Source organism: Copidosoma floridanum, unplaced genomic scaffold, assembly GCF_036245765.1.
Source record: "Copidosoma floridanum isolate Cflo_tuat_1 unplaced genomic scaffold, Cflo_Japanese_pri ptg000015l, whole genome shotgun sequence".
NCBI classification, from domain to species: Eukaryota; Metazoa; Arthropoda; class Insecta; order Hymenoptera; family Encyrtidae; genus Copidosoma; species Copidosoma floridanum.
The window spans coordinates 5135508-5152446 of NW_028321892.1; positions in this window are offsets into that span (position 1 = coordinate 5135508).

A 16939-nucleotide genomic window follows, 5' to 3' on the forward strand; every position below is an offset into this window, starting at 1 on the left:
TTTATAGAAAAATTTTGATACATGACTTTGCGAATAATGATAGCTTTACGGCTTCTTTTTACGATAAAAATGATCCCTAGTAATTATTTCGTGAAGTTTCTCCAACAGTCCTTCTTATTAACTTTCAAGATCCATTAAAAAAAACTTTCATCTTTTAACATTTAAAATTTACATTTATTTCAAAACATGGATCCTAGGGGACATGATGAGCACCACACTAAAGGCACAATAAGCCTGAGATTTTTGCGTCTGCAGCAGACGCTATCATTCAGTTAGAATTAAAACAAAGCTGATTAACCTAACCTTATTCTCAGCTTAAAATTTCTCTAGTCTGTTTTATTTTATAAGTAAGTAATTTACAAGTAAGTAAGTTTAACTGTGGATCATGACTGACTAAAAATATCAATATATATTTTTATTATTTGTTCTATATTCATATTTATTAATGGCTCACAAATTTAACTGTCTTGAAGCCAATAACATAGTTCTAGACTCTACGCATAATTTGATTCATGTAGCATAATAACTGCTGTACTTTTCGAAGTTAGCATGCCTTAGCACACGTATTTTTTTAATGATATTTAAAAAAAAAATGTAACTAATACGTAAATGAAATTTAAAAATGCTCTTAGTATTATCCATTAATATTTTTATAAAAAGAACTAATCCTTAACATTTATTTGATAACCAAAAATTTTTAACTACTGTGAAAGGTAGTCTTTGTGTTTGACTAGCTTAAAACATCGCTTAAATAATAAATTTCCTCTAGGAAAATAGGTGTATATTGTATGATTTAAGTATCTTGCTTCAAATTTTTCTTTTTTATTGTACATTTTTCTTAAAATTATTCGCAACGAATTATACAAAACAGTTTTTAGGTCAGCAGCTGTAGTGTAGCTACCTACAGCCACTAATCGTGCCTAAGCTATTCCATATGTAAGCAGTCCAGAATACTTTGAGCGTAGAAATAGAATACGATTCGTCTTAAAACTAGGGTAAGGTTACTTTCTGAAGGCATTAACTATAATTCAAAAATGCAGAACAAAAAAAGATTATTTAAGTTGTTTAAGGAGGCTCCATCGCCTACTACAGTAGTCAATTCAGTGACGATCGATGCGATGTCACAAGACGAAACATTTCTTTTATACTAGTAGTATGTTGGTAATGAAGTTTGTTTTATTTTCAACTGAATCCACCTGATATTATTTATAGTTTACTATGTATTTGCACAGTTAGCTGTTGAATAATTTTACATTAATGATTGCCGTAATTTACTGCGTTATTACCTAACAAATAAATTTAATTGAAAAATCATTATGAAAGTTTTTATGTTATTTTACAAATTCAAATTTTTTTATTGCGCGCGCTTTCTAGACTAATATGGCTGGAAGTGTTTGTCACTGCACTCACTGAACGCAACTACAGACCAAAATAGTATTTTAGCTATTTTATCAATTTTTTCATCGCAAACGCCTATAAAATCACTCGGTTCCTTAAAGATGAAAACGTCAGGGTTACGGTAAGTATATTTTTTTGCTTGTACATTCTATTTTAGTAGTTTAATTGATAGTCGAAAGTTTGCTTCAGGCCTTCGGCCATAAGAGACTGTATTCAGTGAGCTCGAAAAGTGCTGACTTTGAATTGAATTATCTTCGGATTTTGATCGCCAACCCATGAAAATGAAGGTACCATTGGATTCAGCACGATCTCAACTTCAATAATATATCAGTCAAAGTTCCTGTACGTTCCGTGATAGAGCCTCCTTAAAAGATTGCATGTCATAATTTTTTAACTATTTTAGAAATGGAATAATCAACTATAATTCAAAAACGTATACGCTAACGGGTCCCACTCACTTCCTACTAGAAAAGTAAGTAGAGCATTCTTAGGGGACAGCGTTTTAATTTAAATTATTAAAAATACTGCTTGGAACACTTTTTTTAACTACTGTTCCAGATTGTAGTTCAATCATTTATTTTTGAAGTTAAACTTCTGTAGGCACCTTGTGCACTAAGGTAAATCAACATATTCAGAATTCTGACCTTGAGAAAATATGGGACGGAATTGGATTTTTTACTTTACTTCCTCCTCCCCACGCCTCTCTTACCGACCACCTGGCACCAGTTCCCTTTAATGAGATGGAAATTATCATCCTCTATTGTTGCTATTGAAAAGAACTTAACCTTAACATTTATTTGACTAGCGGCCCCCCATCTCGGCTTCACCCAAGACTTACTAAATGAAACATCAGACAATCTTGACATGTAACGTAAAACGTTTTCAGTTACAAATTTTACATACATTCCTGACTTTTCTCAGAACAAACATCTTCTTATTAAAAACATATTTTTTCGGAATCCATACAGTTTATTTGGTCAAATAATAAGCTGTAAAAATTAAAAAAAATGTAATCATGCTGAAAGATACCATGCGTTCCTTATGCCATGAAATAATCGTTGGCCGAAAGGGGCCGTTGATTTGCAGTTTTTCCCGTATAATTGACTGAAAGGGCTATTTGTTAAAGCTGTGAAGATTTAAAACTCTCAAACATTATATACTAAAAAAAAATTTTTTCTCTTATTTCACAACTTTTTTATCAGAGCAACAAAGTTCTGGAGCTTAATCTCTGAAAATATGGAAATGCCGTTGGGGACACAACCACTGAGAAGGAAGCCGTTGTGGCTGCCCGTACGCCTCAAGGCTGTCTTCACTGGCTTACATTTGTAGCCAAAAATTTTCTGACAACACCAGGCGGGATGGTGAAACACGATTGTGAAGTGTTGGAGTAGGTTGTGCTCTGGCTAGATACTTCTCCTGGTATTCCGCTGGAGACGTTATCGGTTAGAATAATTTATCATTTCTGGCACTCGTCAATCATAGAGATTCAGGGTGGATGTAGGCCTAGGGCACTTGCACATTAAAAAAAGAGCATCGTCGATAACCGGGATACTCAGCTGTACGACTATCATCCACATTCTCAATGCAGCTTGATGAACTACCGGTAGACAACTGCAAAAATTTTCGAGACGCTCTGGCGTATTATAACTAAACTTATTTGATTCTGTTGCAGGTAGCCTCGATTTTATGTCGACACCACCTAGCAGATCCTACTGAACTTAAGTGAAAAGCTGGTGTATTTTTGCAAAACTGTAAGCTTGTTTATTTCTATTGTTATTAAATTTTTCAAGATGAAAACTATACGAAAACCATCTAAGAAGTGTAAAGAATCGGTATGCAAAATTTCAGCAAAATTGGCTCAGTAGTTTTCGCAGTTAGCGATTACAACGGTATTAGCGACTTTGCTTTATATATTAGTAAGATAACTAAAAAATTTTATCTATAGTTAATGATTGAATAAATAAATTAATGAATAAATAATTGTTTACACGATTTTTTTCAGAATTGTTTGATTCTTGACTAACTTAATTTTTGTGTGTGTATGATAAACGTCCTACAGGGATATTCACTGGCATAAAATACTACCCTATTGAATGAAGCAGCACTACAGGACAGTTTTTCTTAACCTTTCAGATACAAATTTATTTTGGATATTAAATATGGACTGTGGATAAGTATGTGAATACATGTGACAGATGAAAGCGTAAAATTAGAGATGTTATCAGCGTAGTCGGTAACAAGTAGTTTTGAGATCATCGGAAGATTCGACAAAAGCGCAGTCTTCTACTGGCCAACCTAGTAAGACGACTGGATATTACTTCAATTAAAACTTTTTTAATCTATGTAGTATATTGTTTGTAGTAGTTTATTTATTAAATATTATTATATTTATTAAAACTACTCCTAATTAACGTACATATACTCATTTCAATGATGATCGCACTACCTTTGTACACAGGTTTGTACATGGCTTCATACTTTTTAGACATTATATTTTTACTTTTTTATAAGTTCCATAACTTATTATAATATTCATCTGCTGTATTCTAAAAATAACTTTAAAAAATTTTTTTTATCGACAAACTAAGAAGTGCTTATTCCAATGAATATTATCGACTTTCATGAGTCCTAAAAAAACCAGTAACTGTGTACACTACACAAAAAAAATGCTGTAAAGGAAGAAAAAAAATCTTTAAAATAAGCCAGAAAGATAAATGCAAGACTTATTTAACGAAAAACAGTAAAAAAAGCTGTGTTTAAATAATAGCTGGTAAAAAGCTCTCAAACTGAATAAAATCATGGAACTTTTTAAAAATTTTAGAAGAAATACAGGTGTTTTTTTTTAAGAGAGTAAGAAGTAGTATAATAGGCATTCTAAAAAAAAACCAATTAGTATTTATGTCATGAGTATGTTATAATGTACTCCTTTATACAAATTATGCTTTTCATATTTACTAACCAACGAATTTCTGATTATTTACGATCCATGTACATTACAATTTTTATATCTTTATGTAGTTATGAGTAATTTAGAATTAATGTGTTAGTCAAACTATTTATAATACTTGTAGTATTTACGTAGCGGTATATAAATTACATAATTTAGAAATATTTAAAAAAAATCAGCATTAAAAAGAAGATTTTTGTTTCTATGTTCATTTACATGGATAGAAGTCAATTTTATTGATTTATCAGTCAAAATATTAAAAATAAAGTCCTCGTTATTAACAACAAAAACAATAAACAGATTTATTCTATTTCAGTATTTTCGAACTTCTAACAACATGATGTTGATATATATAAAATTTTATTAGATTTTAGATCATGGTTATCAAGTACCAGATTATGTATTAAAAATATTTGCTACTGTAAAATGAAAATCAATGTTTCTAAGAGTGTGCTTTTATATCCTTTTATTTTATGAACAATGTTTATTACAATAAGACAAATAAAGAAATAAGCTGGGCGGCTATAGAAGTAGTAGGACAGTAATTAGACTACAGTTCTTGTATTTCGGGGGCTTGATAACACATACTTACGAGTTCGAAACCAAGTCCTTACTCAGTGCACCTACACTTCTGGGAAAATACTTTCTTATGTATATGATTCCTATCTTGGTCTGATGGTTTGAAAGCTATACAAAAGTTAAGATGTATCTGTTGTTGACGTAATGATTACAATGATAAGTAATGATTCACAATTAATCTTAGTCCGTTATTTAATGTACCAATCGCGATACCGTATACATGCAAAGTCACACGTCAATGCGGAGCTATTATACGTTTTACCTCCATATCGTCAAAGTGGGCGTAAAAAAAAGAAAAAAGAGAAAAAATGAAAGGAAGCTTATTTATTCACAACTACAGATAGAAGAAATTATGTCTTGTCGCAAAACCACTACGTCGTTTGTTAAACATGTCGTTCTGCTGTCACTTGTTTCCATGATGACTTAAGGGTCAGTGGCTAAGCACACGATCAGTAAGAGCTAATTTTGGGAGTACGAATAAAAACTCCAAAAAATCAGGTGTTAGTTTGAGCAACGTTTCGTTGGTCTTAACACCAATCTCATCAGGCTCACTTTATTGACAAAGAAAACAAAAACAAAAAACTCAACAATTTTCGTAAATTACTTTGTAGGACCACTGTTTGTAAATATTAATAATGGATACTCACGTCTATATTGTTAAGACGATCGTTACGGACTGTTGGGCACCTTAAACGAATAAAGTAAGCGTCGAACATTTATTGTTTATTTGTACATATATACAGAAATACGTACATGATCGACACTTACGTTATTCGTTTATCAAGTCATCACGCAAAACCACTACGTTTAAACAGAAGTAAACTTAATTAGAAAAAGTATTCATATAAATAAGCTGCTTTTTTAAAATATTTACCAGTTTTTCCATGCATTTTCTTACATTTTTATGATTTGTTTCAAAAACTATATCTATCTTGCAAGTTATTTTTATTAGAAGCAGAGATGTGTTATCATGACGAGTTAAAAAATTTTTTTGCTGTATTTTCAGTTCCTAAACTCAGGGGCTTATAAGAACTATTATTATTTATAGTTATTAAGAGGGGAGTAAGGTTTTAGAAAAAATAACTTCCTATTAGTCTTTATTGAAAAAAGGGATCTCAACTACCGTTTCACGTCGATTTCAAGAGATAAGAATGGTCAGGACATAAAAAAAATACACTAATCACACTGAAACTTAAGCATCTTAGTGGAATAAAAATCATTTACAAAATTATAATGTTTTCTATGGTTTGCCATGTAATGCTCAAAACTGTTTATGTTCAGCTCTTTACCACACATTCCTTTGAAAGTTGACGTCAATTTTGTTTATAAACAAATAGTTTGTAAGAATCTAGAGACAAAAAGGAAAAAAGTTTGAGTTAATAAATTTAAGCTTCTTGATTTAATGAAAAAAATTTTGAGTTGAATAACGATGCATCCCCATACGTGTATATCAATGTATAAGACTGACAAAATATCGAGTCAGTAGGCTACATTAGTAGGTGTGGAGTAAGAGGGGACATCACATCTGAATATCCTTTAAATAAAAATCGATTTTACTTATTATAACATGTTTCAGATTAATCTTAATATACATATTTGAATTTCTTTCCTCTTCATCCTCATTGACGTCGTCGTCAGAGGTATCGCTATCTTGTGATTCCTTGGTGTTCTCCACGATTGCGTCACCATGTCACTTGCTTTGACTGACTAATTTCTCAAGGTGTAAGTACTAGTACAAAACTTGTTGATATCTTTTTCACTTTTCTTGCTCTTTAGTATATGATAAATTCAGGATGTTGTTTGAATCTGTATCAAATTGAGTCATCAGTGTATCCATCATTAGGACAGATTCTAGACCATTGTTGACAAATATGTTTTGTACTTAGCTCACGATTTCTTGAGAAAAAAAATTTTTGAAGTTAAACTGCTATACGGGCGATTTGCCCGATTGTAAATGAACAATTTAGGACTTTGACCTTGAAAAAAAGTGTGATGGAAGTAGGTTTTGCTTAATTCTTCTCTTTTTACCTCATCCCTCGTGACGTACTTCCATTTCTTGTACACCACATAACACCACATCACATCACCATGCCACACATTTTAAATTTTGTAAATTTAACTTCTTTTTCTTTCAACCAATTCTAAAAAAAAAAAATGTAATTCATGACGTATTTATGTGAATTCTTTTTCAACGTATGTTAATTCATTTGGTTTAATTATTAGTCAATTTACTAAATAATTATAATAATTAAAATAACTTTTATTTAAAAAACGTTTTTGCAGCAAACTTAGAAATTAGTATATTCGACCAGAGCACTTTTCAAATGTATTCATCGATATTTATTTTCATACATTTAGTTTATTACTTTTACAGTAAATAAATAGTTGTTTATACATTTTTTTATATTTTCTCATTATTTTCAAAAATAAAAGAATAATTTTTTTGTACTGCAAAAATGCAATAATTAATTTTTATTGTGGCTTACTCTTTTACAATTTTTTCATTTGTGACTAAAGTAATTTTTTGACTTAAAAAGGTTCTTTACATAGTTAATGGGGGAAAAGTTTAGAGAAGTGAGATGAACGTGAAAATGTGCAGTAAAGCCAGCAATTGTATTTCTCATGTTAGATGTACCAACATACATGCTTTTAGGCATACTTGATTCCTTCTTTCTAAATTCATTTAAAAACCAACTTGTGGGTCTATTTGAAAAACGATAGGTTTATCTAAAAGTAATCTTTTGCACCCGAAAAATTGGGACATTCCTACAAATCGTGTAAATGCCATTTTATGTGATTTTTTCATAAGATTACATGTTAAATATCGATTTTTGTAAATGTAACATGTATAAAAGAATGGTATGGTCAAACAAGCTACAATTTTTGTGGGTATTTTTCTTGCTATTTCAATATAATAAAGTTGTTTTGAAATCACCGGATGATTCGATGAAAGCGCACAGTCTTGTACTAGCCAGCCTATATATAATTCTTATTATATTGTGTCGTTATATAGTGTTTGTAATCGTTAACTCATTAAATATTTATTAAAACCATACCTAATCACCTTAAGTATATTCATTCCCACGATAATTGCACCACCTTCGTACACAATATTGTTTTATAGAAGGAAGTTTTACATTCAAAATTATATTGTTTGCCATTTAATTTTACAGGATTATAAGTTCATACTTGGGTACGAAAGTACCCTCTGTCCACTGGTTTTTTCTTCAACTAATTAAAAAAAAAAAAAATTCCAAAATAGAGTTAAACCTCCGAACTTCTGCACACGAGCAAAGCTCCTTACTCACTCTGCTTTGAGCGGTCCCGATATCAAGAATTCGATTACTTCATGATATAGTGAGGTTCATAACTCTTTTGAATGTAAATTTTTTAAAACTATTCCGTAACTAATTAAGTTCGATTATAAATGACATTGTTAAATAAATTATCTAATAAACTAATTCTCTTGGTTAAATATTTTTTTCAAAAACTCAGTAATGTATAATTCTAAATTTATTATTTTGAATGTGAAACAACACTTAATGTACAGTAGTCTTAAGTAGATGCCGAATTCGCGGCAATTTCAAATATAATTGTTGTATAAGGCACATCACATACAAAATTAATATTGTTATACACTCAACACACAAAGAGAGAAGACTGAATGGTTAGAAGAGCGAAAGTTTTAATGTAAAGGAAACAGCGGTTTTCTCCAATTGAACTGAAGGATGGGTGAAGGTTTAAAAAAAAAAAAAATTTGGAACTGTGTACAAACGATAATTAAGTCTTATTGCAATTCCGTTTTTCAGAATTTTTTCACTCGTAATTCAGGTCATTTTTTAAATTAAGGACGTTCATCACATAGTTAGCGGGTAAAAAGTTCAGAGAGGTGAGAGGAGCACTATATATTACATGCAGCAACGCTAGCAATTATTTTTCTCATAGAGATGTACTTACATACACGCTTTTAAGAATATTTGACCCTTTTTTTCTTGTATTATTAAAAAAAATATGCAACTTGTGGATCCATTCGACAATTTATCTAAAAGCAATCTTTCATACAAACAGGAATTGAGAGATTTCTACGGATCATATAAATGCAAACTTACTCGATTTTTTCATAAAGTTAAATGTTGAATTGCGTGTTTTTTTGATTGAAACAAAAAAAAAGGATACAATTTAACAGTCTGCAATTTTTTGTGGTTATTTCTTATGCTACTTCGAATATGCGTTTGACGTTTGAATAATACTTGTCAAAAAATTTGTGTGACGAACGTCATGTAGGGACATACACTGGCATGTAATACTACATGTTGAAAAAAGCGGTACTAAGGTAAGTGGACCGAAGCTTGGCCACCAAAAATTTGTTCCAAAAACTGGCCACAATCATAATTTAACGATTCGCACAAATTTCTGCAGCTGTAAAAAATATTTTTATCAATATTCACGCTTAAAAAACTATATACACTTCATTGTTAAAAGTTATCTTGATGATACTTTCATCTAAAAATTTTAAAAAAGCATTTATAGAAAGTGACTTCAATCGACTGGCCAGGCTTTGGAACATCTGTCAACATAACCTCACTTTTAATGTGTCCTAATAACTGGCCAATGTGAACTATGCACAATTCATAGGATTGGCCAATTATTGGGACTTGAAGTTTCGGCCACAGGGACAAGTTTTTTCTACAGTGGCCAAGAATTGGGACATTCGACCAAGTCAAATAATAAATAAATGCTTTTTTCCAGTATTTGCAAAAAATTATTTCTTCTGCGTGCAGCTTAGAATAGTGTCATAACTATCAAATAGTACCTAGAAAGACTTGAAATTTTACTATTTTTTAATATTTATGGAGTATTTTAGAAATTAGCCTACTAAGGTGGCCAAGCTTTGGTACATTTACCTTACAGAATGATTTTTCTGAACTATTTCGCACACAGTCAATACGATGCTAATCTTACTAATATATAAAGCAACTCGATAAAACCGTTGCAATCGCTAACTGCGAAAACTACTGAACCGATTTTGCTGAAATTTTGCATACTGATTCCTGAGGGTTCCAAGATGATTACCACATAGTTTTTTTTCTTGAAAACGTTAATAACAATAGCGATAAATGAGCTCAAAGTTTTGCTAAAATATACTAGCTTTGTGGTTTAGTTCAGTAGGATCCGTTAGGTGACGTTGAGGTAAAATTAAAGCCACTTGAAATCTAACATAGTGAAGAGTGATTATAAAACGCCTCATCGAGTTATCGATTATCGTAGTCATTCAACAGCAGTACACCAAGAATAAAATTTAAAGTCGTGCAGCTGGGTATTCCAGCTACCGATGACACCGATCTTTTAGGGGCAAGCAAAATGAATCGGTGTTTATCCTGGACTGCCAAAATAACCAAGTGCCGTATAAAAATAGGCATTTGGAACATCAACATCTCCGGAGGGAACACCAGGAGACATGACTAGCCAGAGCACATCCTACTTCAACGCTTTAGAGTTTTGCAGCTGTTTAACCAACTGGCCTGGAGCTATCAGAGAATTTTCTACTTTAAATTCAAGCCATGGAAGTCAGCCCTGAAGAGTATGGGCAGCCACAATGGCCTCTTTCTTAGTAGTCGTTCCAACGGCATACCTAGAGAGAAGGTACTCTCCAGGCCCACTATCCCGACTAACGATGAGGGGTTGGTTATCCGTAGAATGAACAAAAGACGAGATATTCTCTGGTCAAATGCGTACCTCCCTACAGTACGGTCTCCGTACACAGAAACTCCAAAGATAAGAGTCAAGCTACCCGCAGCTGGCTCTCCATTATCAAGAATAATAATAAGGAATAACTAGAAATTTTACCACAAAGTACCATTATAAGTACTTACGTTTCCTACTTAACCATCAATCTCATCGGTTCTTTTAAGGGCCACCTAAGTTTAAACTACCTTGCCAACAAATACATTTTTACTACCATTTTCGGAAACGATTCATCGACTAAAAGACTACGTAAAGCTGGCTACTATTAAGCTAGGTCAGTCATTCACTGGCAGAGGTCACGAGCGGAGTTATTCGTCGCAAGGCTGAAAACCCCGATGACCGACGACCCTATACTACCCTCTTTACTCTAAGAAATTAACCAGAAATCACACATCCTTTCCAAAGTCTGTGCTGGGAGAACCTAACAGCTAAGAAAGAAAAATAAATTTAAGTAAATGGGACAGTCTCAAACGGGCAAGCATTATGAACCAATTTCCGCACCTTTGATCACCAAAACAACTGAGTCTACAATAAAAAAAGGTGCTTTAGACAGCAACAGACCAGAGAAGATCATCCTGAGGTACAGGGGCAATAACGTTTGCTGGAAACTTCAGTCAAGAAAGCGTTTACTTAAAAAACTCACCAGTCCTTTGTAGGGTCATCAGACGTCGAACTACCTTGCCAACAAATATGTATTACAACTTAATAAAGTTGAAAAAAATAGTTTTGAGGGTTCACAAAAGTCTTAACTATGCCAAAAGTCGCAAGAAGTCGAATTGAAAGGAAAACTTATATAATTAATTCAATTTTAGACATCAAGAAAATGACGCTGAACATTTATCAAGATTCAAGCAGCATCAAATCGATAAATAAAGAATTCATTGAGAGATCAGGTTTTTACTATAACCCTCATAGTAATCTCTTGAATCTTTCAGATTTTCAAATCGGTAGAAAATGCATTTGAATTTTTGTTGCGATAAAAAATGTAGAGATTAAAGCTCCAGGACTTAGTTGCTGTAGTAATAAGGTTGTTAGATAAAAGAAAAAAATTTTTTTAATTACATATTTTTTGTGAGTCTTAAATCCATACAACTTTAAAAAACAGCCCTGCTTGTAAATTATACGGAAGAAACTGCAAACTAACGGGCTTTTAGGGCCCACGATTGCTTCGTGCATAAGAAATGTTCGGTATTTTTCAGAATAATGATATTGTTTTTACTTTTGACAGCTTTTTACTTTACCAAATAAACTGTATGGATTATGAATAAATATGTTCTTAATAAGAAGGTTTTTCGATCTGAGAAGTATCAGAAATAGATGTAAAATTTTTAACTAAAAACGTTTCACATTACATGTCAACACACGATGGTCTTTGATTTAGTGAGTCTCGGGTGAAGCCGAGACAGAGGCCCGCTAGTCAAGTATATTTGCAAGCAGGCGTTGAACATTCTCGAAAGAAGCATTCCGTTACTGCGTCACACAAAAAACGTTTGCATGGACACACTAAGGTTCTCACAAAACTCGCAAACGCAAAAGTTTATTCGTCATAGAAAGAAAATCATAGAATAACAAGAAGTGAGTTTCTTACCAGCTTTTTTAGGCCCGCTCCTTGAAACGGTGTTGTAAATGCTGTAACAAGCATGTAGCGAGCCAAAAAAAAAAAAAAAACCAGTGGACAGTGGGTGTTCGGATACCCAAATATGGAGTTGTACTTCTATGAAATTATACATATGAAAATAAAGTTATAATTTTAAATATACCTACTATAAAACAATATTGTGTACGAAGGTGGTTTAGTTATCGTTGTAATAAGTATACCTACGTCAATTGAGTGAAGTTTCAATTAATATATTACTATTCGCTGTGTCCATCACACCTTATATCTGCGTATACGCATGCACTTCACTCGAATGGGAAAAAAAAAGATTTTAGACCCTATAAGTACCGGACAGTAGAGTTGCTCACCGTGTATACGTATCCACTGTATCCACGTAATTACGTGGATCTGCGGTGCGAATAGACACTACGTTAAATGTTTGATAAATGAACGACTATAAACAATATATCACGGCACAATGTAATATAAACAATAAAAAGGCTGACCCAGATCTCAAACATCACACTCACATAAATATGTCACATACGCTCAATTTCTACTTCACACAATTTTCTAGTCCATATTTAATACCTTAAATATATTTGTATCTAAATGGTTAAGAAAAATCTTCCTGTAGTACCGCTTCCTTCAATAAGTAGTATTACATGCCAGTGAATGTCCTTTTAAGACGTTCATCATACAGATTTTTTAATAGATATTATTTTAACGTCAAACGCATATTCGAAGTAGCATAAGAAATACTCACGAAAAATTGCAGGTTGTTAAATTGTATGCTTTTTTTATTTGTTTCATTCAAAAAAACTCGCAACTTACCATGTATCCTTACAAAAAAATTACGTAAGATTGCAGAGTTGTTTTTTTTTTTTTTAATAATATAAGAAAATAAAGATAAAATATGGATAAAAGCTAGTAAGTAAGTACATCCGTATAAGAAAAATAATTGCCAGCGTTGCTGGTTGTATTATATAGTGCTCCTCTTGCCTCTCTGAACTTTTTACCCGCTAACTATGTGACGAACATCCTTAATTCAAAAAATCACTTCAATTACGAATGAAAAAGTCGTAAAAAACGGAAACTTTATAATACTCAATTATTGTTTTCATACAGTTCCGAATTTCTTCTTTTTTTAATCCTGGAAAATTTTGAAAAAAATGAGAAAATTGTATACTCAATTATTAGTTTATTGATAAACTACCAACTAGAATATACTGATTTCTGAATTTTTGAAAAAAACATTTAACCAAGAAAATTAGTTTATTAAATAATTTATTCAATAATGTCATGTTACGTAGGAAAGATATTGGTAAGGAGGTGCGTCGCGAAAATGATCAGTATGTATATTTTGTAAAGACTTTTATTCAAAATACCCATATATAATGCAAAGTCGCGTGTGTGATTCCGTTCTAGGCTTGTTGTGGCCTTCTGTGTTATTGCTTGGCGTTTTGATTCGGTAACGCTCGAGTCCCTTGGGAACGCCCAACCTTCTTGATAGCAATCGACTGCTGAAGGCCGAGAGCGCGAATCAATTTCCGAATGCACGAATGCCTGACTATCGCGATTTGAGGCTCGCTGGGCCTTATATTACCTTGTTCCCCACCTGTTGATGCCCTCTTGATAAAGTAGCCTCGCTGTTACTTGGGAGAGTCAGTATGATATGCCTTGCATATCGTACGTTACACGTCCGAGGCCACAATGTCGTCACCCTCGACGACGCTGACCTTTCAATTTATCCAGAGTTGAGCCTATATACTTGCTTACGATTGTGTGTGTGTGTCCTGTGGTATATTCTGTTGTCTGTGTTGTTTATGTAGTTTAGTATTTCACACTCATTTTTCCGTTCAATTATAGAGAACTGCTGTTCCCTTTACATTAATACTTTCGCTCTTCTAACCATTCAGTCTTCTCTCACTGTGAGTTGAGTGTATAACAATATTGATTTTGTATGCGATTTGCCTTATATTACAATTATATTCGAAATTGCCGTGAACTGGGCATCTACTTAAGACTACTATACATTAAGTGTTGTTTCGTATACAAAATAATAAATTTGGAATTATACATTACCTTATTTTACATAGAATTCCTATTTTGTCATTTCCCATACACCTATTTATCTTTTGCTTATTTTGCAAAAAAAAATCCCTATGCCAATTTCTTTTCATAAGTATGAACGAGAAAAAAAATTTCTTTCTTGTCTCCGTCCTACGGACTGCGCCCCCCGATACAGTCGAGCGAGTCCCGGCGCTCTCTTCCGTCTGCTTAGTCTTATAATTATAAAAGCTATATAATAGCTACAATTACCATGTATTGTAATTGACAATAGGTCGTTTTTTTCCTTTTTTTTTTTTTTTTTTTTTTTTTACATTAAGCTTTAAGATAAATTTCTCGACATTACATATTTTAGAAAAAAAAATTCTTTCTGAGTCTCGTCCTACGGACTACGCCCCCCGATACAGTTGAGCGACTCCCGGCGCTTATTCTCGTTTTTCTTATTATTATTATTGTCATAATTCTCCTGATGTTATTACCTTATTACTTATATTATTATTACAGAATTTTTGTTAAAACATAGTTATTATTGCCATTGCAATATACTCGTCATTTTACTTATGTATTACTTATTATTTTAGAGTCCTTAATTTTATTCATTTTTCTTTTAGTAATAAACATCGCTGTATTACGTCACGTGTTTTATGCGGACTCGCAACCCTTAAAGGATGTTTCCGTGCTGATTACTGGGATGTTAATTAGGCGTCTTGGAGTTTTCTTCTGCATTTCGATGGATGTCGACTGAGGCGTTCATGAGTTTACTGCCATGGTTCCATCTCTTTCAGAGTTGTTTCCACGCTGACTACCTGCAAACATTCTAAAACATATTAGTAGTAGGGTCCCCCGATAGAGAAGGCACTTATACATAAGAAAAAAAGCCCCATTGCTGAATTTATTAACCCTGTAATATATAAAACTGTTAACTATTAGTTGCTAACCCTGGTTCCTGCCTACAAGCATGCGTTTTAGTCCATTTACTGAATATTTGCCTAGACACTATGTATACTCTATCGATAGCTATCTATTCAAGTGTATTACTATATGCACCATACCCTTTTTCTTATTTTTCTCTTTTTTTTTCCTTTATCAGCGTTGAGCTGCAAGTGTGGCTCTCTCCTTACATATAAAGTATATAATAATTAACGTATATCTTTTAATTATCTTGCTTTTCTTGTTGTACAAGTATTATTGCCTATTTATTATTTTTAGTAATATGAGTCCTTTTCGTCTTTTCCAAACTTTTTCATCGCAAATATGTTTTTTATTCTTTTCTTTTTTACGTCATTAATTATTTCACATTGGCTTTCCGCGCACGTACAAGTTAGTTATTAAGTATGTGAATGGTTGGTTATGATATTGTAAGCTCCATCTTGCCTGCGGGGTCATGTAAAGTATTCGAAAACACTGTAGAGTCAGATAGTTTGACGATTAGTTGCCTTACCTTTCACTTGTATTTTTTGGTGGAGACAAGCTTGGAGGTGTGAATGAAGAAAAATAATTTTAGGGCGGTGTATTCCACATTTAGATTTTGACCTGTATCGTACATTTTTTTTGAATTTTTCTTCCACACATTTTCTTATTCTATGTTTCCCTCATACTCCTCCTCTCTTTTCTTATGAAGTGAGATTGAGAAAAGGAATTATAAGGATGTTTTTTTGTCGACTTCTACTCTCGATGCCGTAGACGTACTTACTGACTTAGTTTGCTGCTTTTTTGCTATTTTTATTTTTTTTTTTGACAACCAAGCTTCTATTTTTCCTTTCTAATGTCTGGAGAAAGTGTACTGTCTAAAATGTTTGCGCGGTTGACTGAGTTCTCAAAGCTAAGATTTAACTCTACTCATGTTACAACATGATTTTTTTTTTTTTTTGAGCCAGTAGAATCTCTGTGTGTGGTCCTTATGCAAGCAATTTTATTTTTTTCATTCCTGCAAAAGCAGAAGCAGCTCGCGTACACTGTTGCGCAATGTCGTTGTGTAAGTAACAGATTGTGTGATTGCAAGCGTCTTTTATTTCTTTCAGTTAAGCATGTGGGTTGTAGATTCGTATGCCTTCTCTACAATATCAACGACCCTGTTTGAATGAGAGTGTGTGTCGTTTTAGGCGTTCTGATTGTCAGCATATTATGACGAAAAGAGTAAGCTTTTTTCTGATGGAAAATGACGGAAAGGGGGAAGAAAAAGGGGTTTAACCTCTCGTACTCGACGTGAGCTCGTGGGCCTGTTAAAGAATAATTTTTTTCCCTGTGATTGCTTAACTTATTTTACTTTCATTCCTCCATGCTCCTATCTACCTAACAATAATTGCTAAAATAAGTTTTTCTTATACAATAATGATGTGAATGGGTTACAAATAGCAATTTTTATTTGTTCATACTCTTTTCGTTTGCTGATTTAACATTAACTTTTTTGCGTACCTCCCGCATATATTTATTTAAATTTACATATTTATCTCAGCCTATACGTATACATAATTTTTTCTATTGTACCATCTATTATATGTACATTTGTCTGGTGAATTAGTTCTATTCTTATTGGAGTATGTCTCAACATTAGAGAGTGTCACACGCTCCCCTCATTCACTTTGTTTTTGTTCAATTCATGT